This window comes from Carassius carassius, chromosome 38 (genome assembly GCF_963082965.1).
Source record: "Carassius carassius chromosome 38, fCarCar2.1, whole genome shotgun sequence".
Classification (NCBI taxonomy): domain Eukaryota; kingdom Metazoa; phylum Chordata; class Actinopteri; order Cypriniformes; family Cyprinidae; genus Carassius; species Carassius carassius.
Genome location: NC_081792.1, coordinates 3,083,166 through 3,095,545, shown reverse-complemented (window position 1 = coordinate 3,095,545; position 12,380 = coordinate 3,083,166).

Below are 12,380 nucleotides of genomic sequence, written 5' to 3'. Positions count from 1 at the left end.
CCATTTATTCAGCACGCCCTTCCTAATGGTTCCGTGGACAGATAAATTTTAGCGATTTCGTGGTTGAAGTCTCATCAGCTGTACTCTGCAAGCTCCGAAGAAACCATTTTTGTAAGTTTAGTCCCATAATACTGTAGAAATATGCATAGAAAAAATGTTGGATTTTTGTTAATGTGGTGAACGCACCTACTCATCCAAGCCGGCCAGGGTGCACCCTCCCCGGCTAGAGAAGGCAGCTCGAGAGGGGTGGAAGTCAGAAGAAAAATCTTTGGTTGAGGCCTAGTGGAAACACCTGTACTGTACTTGTCACGCCTGGCTATGCAGTGCTGGGTGCCTCTCCCTGGCTTGGCCATGTGTGGGTAATCAAGCCTGAATTGCCTACTGCTGCTGTTCTGTGTCACTTTTAGGTGGAGCTGTTGCGATGGGCCGTGCTGTGCTAATTGGTGGACCGATGAGGGTGTCTTTAAAATCATTGTCTTTCAGTGGATTTGAGTCTCTCTTTCTGCTATTCCGGCCTGACGATGAGAGGCTGGCTGCGGCCGGCGCTTCTTGAACATTCTCCTTTTTGGCTTCCCATTTACTGACTTTTGTAAATCTTATCTTTAATAAACCAGCATTATAATTAAATACTAAGTTCAGTGTGGTCTCCCCTATGTCAACTCTACATTGAGCCAAGTGGACTTGACATATGGGGGCTCGTCCGATAAGTTTTGATCCCGAATATTGGTACGTATAGTCTACTTTGATTCCCACTGTCGGCTATGGTAGCGTAGTGCGGTGTGTAGCAACGTCATCGGTGTGATTTTGTGAATGAAATCAGTGGGCGTAGTTTTAGGCATGCCGGTTTTTTCGCCGGATGTTTTGTTTCGGGGAGATCTGCGCTGATCTTGTTGGTTTTGAATTTGGATTTGAGGTAAATTGGGTAGCATTATTTAGTAGATTAGAGTATTTAGTGCAGCCACTTTGTTTGTAATGTGTGATTACTGTTTACGTAGTGGGGCGACTAAAATTTTGGAGCTATCGTTATCCCCGTGTTAGAGCGCTTTCGCGCTGGGATTTAGGTTGTTGTCACTGGAGTCTGGACCAGGGCACCGCCGTAGAGAACCGGCTGAATTGGCTTCGGTCGGGGCAGTACGTCTCTGTCGATATTGGTGAGGAAATTATCCTGATTCTTGGACTCAGTGTGAAGATAGGGTTGTATAGTGGGGGGTAAATGTTTAGGGGGAGAGCTCCGTGAGTTGCTCTGCTGCTGGACCTGCTTTTTCACTTTGCAAAATTGTTTGTTTGTGGTTGTTTAAGAGGAATTGGAAAACGTACAGGTATATTTAATTAGTTTGGTTAATAGTGTATTGAAAATAGTCTGTACAATGAGTGTGTTGGAGGATTTATTTGCTGCTCCTTCGGAGAGTTTGTTGGTGGAGCTAACAAAAGAGCAGTTGGTGAATGTTGCAGTTTTTATATGATTGAACTGACACTGCCAAAAACAGCAAAGAAAGATAAATTGATGGATTTTATTTGTGATCGTTTGAAAGAAAATCAAGTGTTTCCTGACAACCCGCCTGTTTCAAGTCCCTCGGCTAAAAGTAACGAATTAACCTATGAGCAACAAAAAATATTATTGCAGATGCAATTGGATCAAAAGAGATGAGAATTTGAGAAAAGGAAATTGGAAATAGAACAAGATTTAGAACGCAAGAGAATGGAATCTATTGAAAGAGAAAAAGATCGTTTGTTTGAAAGGGAAAAACTGAAGCATTTGGAGTATGAACAGGAGCGGGCTCGTGAACTTGAACGCACCAGGCTTAAGCTGGTGGCTGAAGGTAGAGCCGGTGGAAATTCCATTCAGAAATCGGGTGTAGCAAATATGATAAAGTTTCTTCCAAAATTCAACGAACAAGATCCGGAAATATTTTTCTCTTTGTTTGAAAATGTTGCTGCCGACCAGAATTGGAGTGACGAAGATAAGACGTTGCTTTTACAAACGGTATTAGTTGGGCGTGCACAAGAGGCATTTGTGGCACTGTCTTTTGTCGAAAGAAAGAGTTACCAATCAGTAAAAGAGGCTGTGTTAAAAAGTTACGAATTGATTCCTGAGGCTTATAGACAACGTTTTCGCAATTGGAGAAAGTCGGAAAAACAAACTCACGCTGATGTGGCCAGAGAGCTTAGTAGTTTTTTTAATCGCTGGCGCACACCGGAAGGGATTGATTCATTTAATGATTTGTGCGATTTAGTTATTTTGGAACAGTTTAAGAACATTTTGCCCGAACAGATTGGTACATATTTAAACGAACATAAGGTGAAGTCCGCTGCCGAGGCTGCTGTCCTCGCTGATGGATATGTGTTGACGCATAGAAATCATATGCGGGATTTTTCTCCGCGTTATGATAATCGCAAGGAAAATCGCCCCGTCCGCGTAAATGCAGGTTTTCCTGGGAGGTCTTATCCTGCGCCTCGTAATAGAACATGGGAACGTGATGCAGACAGTAAGTGCCATTACTGTTTTGAATTAGGTCATTGGAAAAAGGAATGTCCAGTCTTGAGTGCCCGTAATAAGAGTAAAGTAAGCAATGTCAAAGATGTTGCCTGTGCCTCGTCGATTCCCGCTGCGCAGTTGAGGAATGTTAAGTTAAATGGAACTCAAACTGATCCTGAACATTCTAACATGTTGTGTGATGAACCTAAAATCACAGTGTCTGATTACGCTCCTTTTATCACCGAAGGGTTTGTTTCACTGGTGGGAGATGCTCATAGGGTACCAGTTAAAATATTGCGTGACACTGGGGCTTCAGAGAGTTTCATTTGCCAGTCGGTCCTGCCTTTCTCCTCTTTGTCTGATATTGGGATTTTTGTGTTGATTCGAGGAATTGGGCTTCAACCGTTTCCAGTGCCATTACATAGAATTCAGTTGCAGTCGGGATTTGTGAATGGAGAGGTGACTATAGCTGTACGTCCGACTCTACCGGTAGAAAATATTGACCTGATTATCGGAAATAATTTGGCGGGGGGTTGTGTGTGGCCGGAGATGTCATGTCCGTCCCCTGTGGTTAAAACAGTGGCTATGCCATCAGTTGAGCCGGACAAATGTCTTAAAGATTTTCCAGAGGTGTTCACTGCCTGTGCGGTGACGCGAGCAATGGCTCGTGCTCAGACAGTGAAACCATCTGATGTATCTAAGGCTAGTGCAGTTAAAGTGTTTGTACCAGATTTACCAGCACCATTGTCTTCTAGTGAGGTAATTGACTCATAGGAATCCATTCATGTAAGTTTTATGCCATAATACTAAAGAATTTGCATAAAAACGAGCGTTGAATTTTGGCACACATGTGCACTACAGGTGGTGCGCGTCTCACTGTTCATTAAATAGCAACTCTACTTAACTTTATTCATTTCAAATGAGTGCAATATTGTTAATGGAAACACATCTACTGTACAAAGCACGCTCAGTAGAGTCCATTCATGTAAGTTTTGTCACATAATACTGTAGAATTTGCATACAAATTTATGTCCACGGGAGCACTACGGAGGTCCCGCTGAATAAATTGTAAATGGACATTTTTTTTAAAAAACCTCCCATTGGCCATTTATTCAGCACACCCTTCCTGATGGTTCCGTGGACAGATAAATTTTAGTGATTTCGTGGTTGAAGTCTCATCAGCTGTACTCTGCAAGCTCCGAAGTATCCATTTGTAAGTTTTGTCCCATAATACTGTAGAAATATGCATAGATAAAATGTTGGATTTTGGTTAATTTCACCAAAAGTGGTGCATGTTCATGTAGCGCCCCCTGCCCTCCTAGGTGTGTCCTGACCTAAGTTCTAATGGGTGGAGCACCAGGTTCCTTTTATTAGTGTCTCTCGACTATAATTTAAGCCCCCATCTCTGATACCAAGTTTTGAAGAGAGTTATTGGTTTCCTAAATAACTAATCTGAAACACGTATCCAAAAGGAACAATTTATTTAACAAACAAAAAAATATATATATATTAATAATAATAATAATAATAATAATAATAATAATAAGGAAAATACAATATATAATTATATTTATATATTAATAGGATGGTATAAATATCAGATATAAATATTCAGATGATATATATTAGCAACAACCAATAGGTAATTTCAATTTGAATAAGTACAGGTATTAATATTCAATACTGATAAACCAGTAATACATGGATTAGAATACTTAGAAAATCCCTTAGGGAAATATACCCAAGTTTACAAGTCTCAACACTTTTTCGTTTTTCTTATTTGACACTATATGTACACTCTTTGCAACACAAACTGAGAATTATCAGTGAATAATAAATCCACTTAATTCGCTTACTACTTAGAGCACTGATATAACACTAGTAATCCCAGTAACACGTTTCAGCGTTTTACGAACTGTAACCGTAAACTTAATATACAGAGAAAAAAAACAATAGTTAAACAGTGGGCCCACTCACACCATAAACACACTCAAACCCAACCTCGATGCAGGCCTGATTCGTTGCTTGGGTGCGTAGTGGCCTTTAAAATGCAAACTGGCCTCTTCTCTCTTCAATGAGCTAAAATAAGACCCATAAGCAGTACCTGTAAGTCCATACGCGGTCCCGATTTTCGTCAAACTCGGCTCGCAACAACTCCACTAACAGCCGTCGCTCCCTCGATGCCGGAGGAACACCCAACACTCCCGGAGGCTGGGCGTGCTATCCGGTTGCAGCTGTTCAGTCCCTCGTTATCAGAGGACCTGTGAGCGCTTCCGGTGGCTCAACAGGGCTATCTGATCTCCTCTTACTCTTCCCACGTCGACTGTTTTACTTGTAACAGCACGATGAATAGTATAAAATAAGAATAACGTGACAATCTTTCTAACTGAAATCGCTGTATATTCACACAGGCCTCAACGTCTTTCACTCGAAAACGAATCAAAATAAAACAGGCAAACACATTTCCTGTGTTCAATCAGACACTTAACTAAACAAAAAACGTATCTGGAGAAATATGAAGGCTTAACTCAAGTTTCTTTTTGTGTTATTAAAACGGTAGATTTCGATTAGAACCAACCTTTTTGCACACCTATTCTAATAACGCCTCTCCTCTCGTCTTTTTTTTCCTCCAATCTCCGGATAAAGCAATCACATCAGACTCACGTATCACGTATATTGGAGGTGGGCATTAACTACTAAATGTCCAATCAAACAGGAATCGATCTAACCTGATAGCAAAATCCACGTTTTTGTTCAAGAACATATCAACCAACCCTGAAAGTTTCACTGATTTTCTTAAAGGGGAAACGCACTTATACAAGCTCTTTGTAGAAGATGCATAGTAAAACCTTTAAAAGGACTAATCTTAACAAAATATGGTTATGTTGACTTACTTTCACTAATAACCCATATGGCTATTATAAATCGGACATTATACGTGAAAACTTTGCATCAAACTGTTTTATATTTATATAACCCTCCCAGATAAGGGGGTTACACACTCCCCCTTCTAACTTCTCATGCCCTCATGAGACTAGAAATTTTTTAGGACTGAATTACTGTTCGGACAGTAGGACAGGGGTTTGTAGGAACACACTGGGGGCATTGGGCCATTGGGTGGCACCATACAGTGTGGCAGACCTTATTTGCTTTGGACAGCTCTTCAATGTCTGCTGGATGTCCTAGTTCATCATAACACAGCTTAATCACTGGTCTTACTTCTCTCTGGGATTTACGACACACCAGTGGTACTGGTTCATCAGGGGGTACATTCATTGTGTCTTCTTCTCCCCCTTCTAAACTCTGAGCATTCTCAACTTCAGGAAACGGATTAAGGATCTCTTGGGGTTCATTTTCTGGTGGATCCTCTCTCCCTGCACTCTCCTGAATAAGCTCTGGTACAACTACAGGAGGTTCAATTACAGGTTCCAAGTCACGTTGAGGTGATATTGGCCTTTGGTAGCTGATCCTTGCTGGGCTGTAATAGCAGCGATCATCATTCTCACTCTACGAAAATTCTTGGCTGTCACAGTCAATCTAATCAACATTATATTCGTTCTGTTTTCTTTGTCTTCTTTTAACCATTTGTGCTCTTGTTACAGGTGGCTGTACCAGTTGGTTCAAGTCCCCAGGCTTCGAGAACCTCACCTTGTCTCCAATGGGTAACAGGTGGTCTCTGTGAAGGGTCCTTATTCCACCCATTCCTCTCTCTGGCTCCAGTTTATAGACTGGTAAGTCTTTAAACTTCTCAATGACCACATAAGGTAAAGAGTTCCAGCGGTTTTGAAGTTTATGTTTTCCTGTGCAGGCAAGGTTTCTGATGAGGACTCGGTCTCCCCTTTCCAGGGTTTGTGGTTTCACTGTTTGATCATAAAGCCTCTTGTTTCGTTGATGAACCTTCAGGGAAGTCTCAGCCGCTAATTGATATGCCTGCTGAAGATCTTTCTTCATTCTCTGTACGTACTGCAAATGATTAACTCCTTTCTGATTACCAGGGGAGGTACCGAAACACACATCGATGGGCAGTCGAGCCTCCCGCCCGAAGAGAAGACGATAAGGAGAATAGCAATTGCCTCATTCTTTGTACAATTATAAGCATGTACAAGCTGAGGGATGTATTGACTCCACTTACTCTTATTAGCCGGATCCAGAGTACCGAGCATGGAGAGTAAGGTACGGTTAAAGCGTTCTGGTTGTGGATCACCTTGGGGGTGATAGGGTGTCGTCCTCGATTTTCGGATTCCAAGCATTCCCAAGAGTTCTCTTATTAGTCGGCATTCGAAATCGCATCCCTGATCAGAGTGAATGCGTGATGGCAGTCCATAGTGTACGAAGAATTTTTCCACCAGAACTTTGGCCACAGTGACTGCTCGCTGGTCTTTGGTAGGAAACGCCTGAGCGTATCGAGTGAAGTGATCAGTTACTACTAGTATATTGGCAATACCCTTGGTGTCTGGCTCCAGAGACAAGAAATCGATGCATACCAAGTCTAGCGGACCATTACTGGTAATATGGCTCAGGGGAGCAGACTTTTGAGGTAATGTCTTTCTGGTAATACAAGAACCACAAGTCTTTATGTACTGCTCAATGTCGAGGGCCATGCGGGGCCAGTAAAATCGATGTCTTATTAGCTCCGTTGTCCGATCCACCCCAAGGTGACCAGAATCATCATGTAGAGAGTGCAGGACGGTCTGATGATATTTGGCTGGCAGAACCAGCTGAACTCTCTTTTCCACAGGGGCTTTGGGAAACTCTGTATAACAACTGATTTCGAACGACCAGTTTTGGGCCTTGACGCTGTAGGAGATTTAGCACTGGATCGGAGCTCTTCTGAGGGGTAAGCACTTTGCCAACTTCAATGTCATGTTTCACCACTCCGATAACAGGGTCTTTTTCTTGTGACATCTTCAGGTCTTCATGGGACGACTGCTCCATATGACACATTTCAAGTGAAATCGGGCAAGAGTAAGCAGAAGGTATGCTATCAGGTGAAACTCCTAAATGGTCCACCATCCGGACGGATTCGTCATTCCCAGAATAACTGGCCAACTGGCAGATTGCTTTGACCCCAGACTGTGGAATTTCAGTCCAAGAGGCAGACACAGCAGGGTTGGTAAGATATCGGGATAGCACATCTGCGTCAGTGTTATGTTTTCCAGGCTTGTATTGCAGGCTGAAGTTGTAGGCAGCTAGGGCGGCTAACCAACGATGTCCCGTTGCATTCAGCATCGCACAAGTCAGTACATAGGTAAGTGGATTGTTATCGGTTCTCACAACAAATTGAGCTCCATATAGGTAGTCGTGAAACTTATCAACGACAGCCCACTTCAATGCCAGGAATTCTAACTGGTGAATGTGGTAACGCTGCTCCGAAGTACTCAACTTTCTGCTAGCAAAGGCGATGGGTCGAAGTCCCTCAGGATGCTCCTGGTTCAACACAGCACCAAGGCCACTCAGACTAGCATCAACGTGGAGTACATAAGGCAGGGAGTTATCAGCGAAGGCCAGTACTGGTGCATTGGTTAGGCAGTGTATAATGGCTTTGAAGGCTTCTCCACAGGACTTGTCCCATTGTGCTCCAAAGGGGTCAGTCTCCTTGTAGTAGTTCTTTCCATTCCTCTTTCCTGATCCTTTTACAGGTGGGTAGCCTTTCGTGAGCTCCATCAAAGGTCTTACTACAGAGGAGTACCCCTTAATGAAACGGCGATAGAAACCGCAAAATTCTAGGAAAGACCCTAGGGATTTCAGGTCTGTAGGTTCTTTCCACTGAGTTACGGCTGACACTTTCTCTGGATCTGGAGCTATTCCTGCAGCTGAAACAATATGCCCCACATATTTGACCTGTTGCTGACAAAACTGACACTTGTCGATAGAGACTTTTAACCCCCATTCCTCCAGGCGATCCAGTACCTTCATTAGTCGCTCCTCGTGTTCTTCGAGTGTTTTGCCGAAGACTATAAGGTCATCAAGGTAGACGATTACCTGTAGGAGGTGCATGTCACCTACCACCCTCTCCATGAGCCTCTGAAATGTCGCTGGGGCCCCAGTGATACCTTGTGGCATTCGTTGAAATTGGTAGAACCCCAGCGGACATATAAAGGCAGTCTTTTCTCGGTCCTCAGCGGACATAGCTATTTGATAATAGCCGCTTCGCAGGTCTAGGACTGAAAACCATCGGCTACCAGTCAAACAGTCTAGGGCATCATCAATCCTGGGAGTGACGTATTGATCTGGTATAGTGCGGCTGTTTAAGGTCTGATAATCGATGCACATCCGTACGGCACCATTTTTTTTCCGAGCTATCACGATCGGTGATGCATACGGACTTCGGGACTCTTGGATGATGCCTGCCGCTAGAAGATCTTTAAGGTGGCGTCTTACGTCATCAATGTCGGCTGGGGCAATGCGCCGTGAACGTTCTTGGAAGGGGCGAGGATCACTCAGTCTAATCTGGTGAGTGACATCTTTGGCTAAGCCTACGTCCCATTCCTCGGTGGAGAACACATTACTCCGCTCCGCTAACTTCAAACGTAATCTCTTCTCCCAGCCAGCAGGTATAGGGGCCTCCCCAAAGTTGAATAACTCCGGATTAAGGGGTCCTTTGGATTCTGGAATGTCATGAGCCACTGTAACTGTGTCTGTAGGGAATACATGGGCAACTACAGTACCAACTGGAATTGAGAGATCTTTGCTCGTCTCATTGTGAATCAGGACTCTGAAGTTATTCACATCCACAGCTGATGAAGGCATTACTACAGGGGAAACAAACAGCCCTGCAGGAAGTGGATCTACAGTGGAGGCTTCAATGAGGAAGATATCTTTCCTCAAGGGTTTGTCAGACTCAACTTTGCATAAGGCATACCGCTCCCCTCGTGATGGGACTTTGAAAATTCCAGGGCCCTCCCATATCACTTTGCCTTCAGGTCGATCTGCTGCAGAATTTTGTCCACTTTGAGGTAAAATACGGACTGGGGGTGTCTGAATTCTCAGCGAATGGGCACTGTTTTTTCCACTAGTAGTCCCATTATATGCTGTCAGTCGTTGAAAGAAGCTGGCATTGGTTCCAATGATTACTGGGAATTGTGTCGGTCCTTGGGGGTCTGGGCAGACCAAGGCCAGGATGGATATGGTCTCTTCAGCACCAGTGAGAGTTACAGGGAAGGTAACATCTATGACAATGTATCCTTTGTAGGGATAACTGCATGAGCTGAGACCCCAAATGGATAATCCAGCAAGGGGATGGATGGGTACATCAGGTAGGTTTCGGGAATACCAGGAGTCAAAGTCAATGGTAACTTAAGACCCACTGTCCCACAAAGCCTGGCACGGATGGCCACCAATCTTTACCTCCACGGTCGAGGCGGGCCCAACTAGCCCCTTGGGCAGACCATTTGGCTCACTGCTGTGCACATGACTGTTTTTAGAAAAACAGGCTTGCTCTCCAGATGGGCTGCTGTTGTTTGGATCACTCCTCATTTCTTTTGCTTTCCGTGATGAATGGATTAATTTAGTGATCACCTGTGTGGCATTTTCCGGTGCTTGACACTTTGTAGAGATGTGTCCGTCTTCTCCACACCGGTAGCAAAAGTAATCTTCCATGTTCCTTGAGGGCTTGGATCGCTGCTGGACTGAAGCATGTGGTTGGGTTAACTGGGCATGACTAGCTGAACTACTTGAACTGACACTCATTACTGCTAGCTGTTGTTGCAGCTGAAGTACTTGCTTTCTCAAAGACTGAACTTCAGAATCCTTTGTTACTCCTTTGTGATCGGAGGGGCTTGTTTTACATAGCTTGGTTCTGGATTCTAACATCATGGAGGATGCTGGTAGGCTATTCAAGCGGTCACTTTCGAGCTGAGCCCTCAGTTCTTGAATTTCTGCTTTAAGTTCTCGCACAAAAGCTGGACAGTTATTCCCCTCGTCCTGCAAGTGTATGGACTTTGCAGTAGCAGTAAACTTGCGTCTAGTGACTTCAATTTCTTCAGCCTCCCTTATCTCATTCAACAGGCTCAGAAAAGTCGGTGGGTTTTCTTTTCTCTCCCTTAACCTCAATTGCAAAAGCATCATATCAGATTCGACGGCTCCACGAATCAGTTGTTCCACTCTTGCCTTGTCAACATTGGCGGGAGACAGTCCACCTCTTTGCACAACTTTTGTCAGTGATTTTTCAACCCTTCTCAGGAAATCAGAAAGTGTCTCACCTGGACGCTGTCGAAGAAGCGGAAAAGCGAAATACAATCCTCTCCGGACTCCGAGGAGCCAAAAGTACTTTCCAGAGCTTCAAGGTACTGCTGCGAGCTGGCATCAGGACTGGACATACGGACAGCTTTAATGATTTCTACGGCTGGTCCTTTTAAGCTTTCCACAATTCGTCTCTGTTTCTCTTTCTCTGAGCATTCACATTCAGTTATCATCATCTTAGCTTGCTCCATTCAGTGTTCCATGGTTTCTTCTCCCGTGGGGGTCGGAACAATACCAGAGAAGGTACGTAAACGACGGTAAGCATTGCTATCACTTGGTGGTCTTATGGTTTTCTCTAGGATCTCACCCAATGCACGAATAATTGACTCAGGGGAACTGGGACTTGCACTTAGGGGAGGAAATAGTGCTTGTAGATTTGTCATGGACTTCCCTTCATCCTGAAGAAACTGGGAGAGCTTGTCAGCAAATCCTGAGGGAACAGTGCCTGTTGGGTTTTTTTTCGACGCCCGTAATTATCCTCCAGGTCTCATCATCGGACGGCTTTAGTTCTATAGGGCAGCGTGTGGGGTCTACAGACTCTCTGCATTCACACAGCACAAGTAGGGTATCTGGAGAGACTCCACATCTTGTGTCTCGAACGCGCATTCGTCTCAAAGCTTTCACGCTCTCCGCTACTTCTTCAATGCGTGCAATCTCAGTTGATCTGGGTACACTTGTTAGCATCAAGGAGTGAGCAAGGTCAATCCCGGCCTCTCTGCACCAGTCAACAAGTTCACTTTGAGGAGGAGGGTTACTTCTGCGAGACATTTTCAACAAGAAGTTAAATGCACCAAATGTCTGTTTTCTTCTCAGGGATCAAGGAGTATTGACACGTGTTTATTTCTCTCTTCTGAAAGGTACCAGGAAGGGAAAGAAAAATCCCGGACGAGGCCCCACTTTATGTAGCGCCCCCTGCCCTCCTAGGTGTGTCCTGACCTAAGTTCTAATGGGTGGAGCACCGGGTTCCTTTTATTAGTGTCTCTCGACTATAATTTAAGCCCCCATCTCTGATACCAAGTTTTGAAGAGAGTTATTGGTTTCCTAAATAACTAATCTGAAACACGTATCCAAAAGAAACAATTTATTTAACAAACAAAAAAAAAAATATATATTATTATTAATAATAATAATAATAATAATAAGGAAAATACAATATATAATTAAATTTATATATTAATAGGATGGTATAAATATCAGATATAAATATTCAGATGATATATATTAGCAATAAACAATAGGTAATTTCAATTTAAATAATAACAGGTATTAATATTCAATACTGATAAACCAGTAATACATGGATTAGAATACTTAGAAAATCCCTTAGGGAAATATTCCCAAGTTTACAAGTCTCAACACTTTTTCGTTTCTCTTATTTGACACTATATGTACACTCTTTGCAACACAAACTGAGAATTATCAGTGAATAATAAATCCACTTAATTCGCTTACTACTTAGAGCACTGATATAACACTAGTAATCCCAGTAACACGTTTCAGCGTTTTACGTACTGTAACCGTAAACTTAATATACAGAAAAAAAACAATAGTTAAAAAGTGGGCCCACTCACACCATAAACACACTCAAACCCAACCTCGATGCAGGCCTGATTCGTTGCTTGGGTGCATAGTGGCCTTTAAAATGCAAACTGGCCTCTTCTCT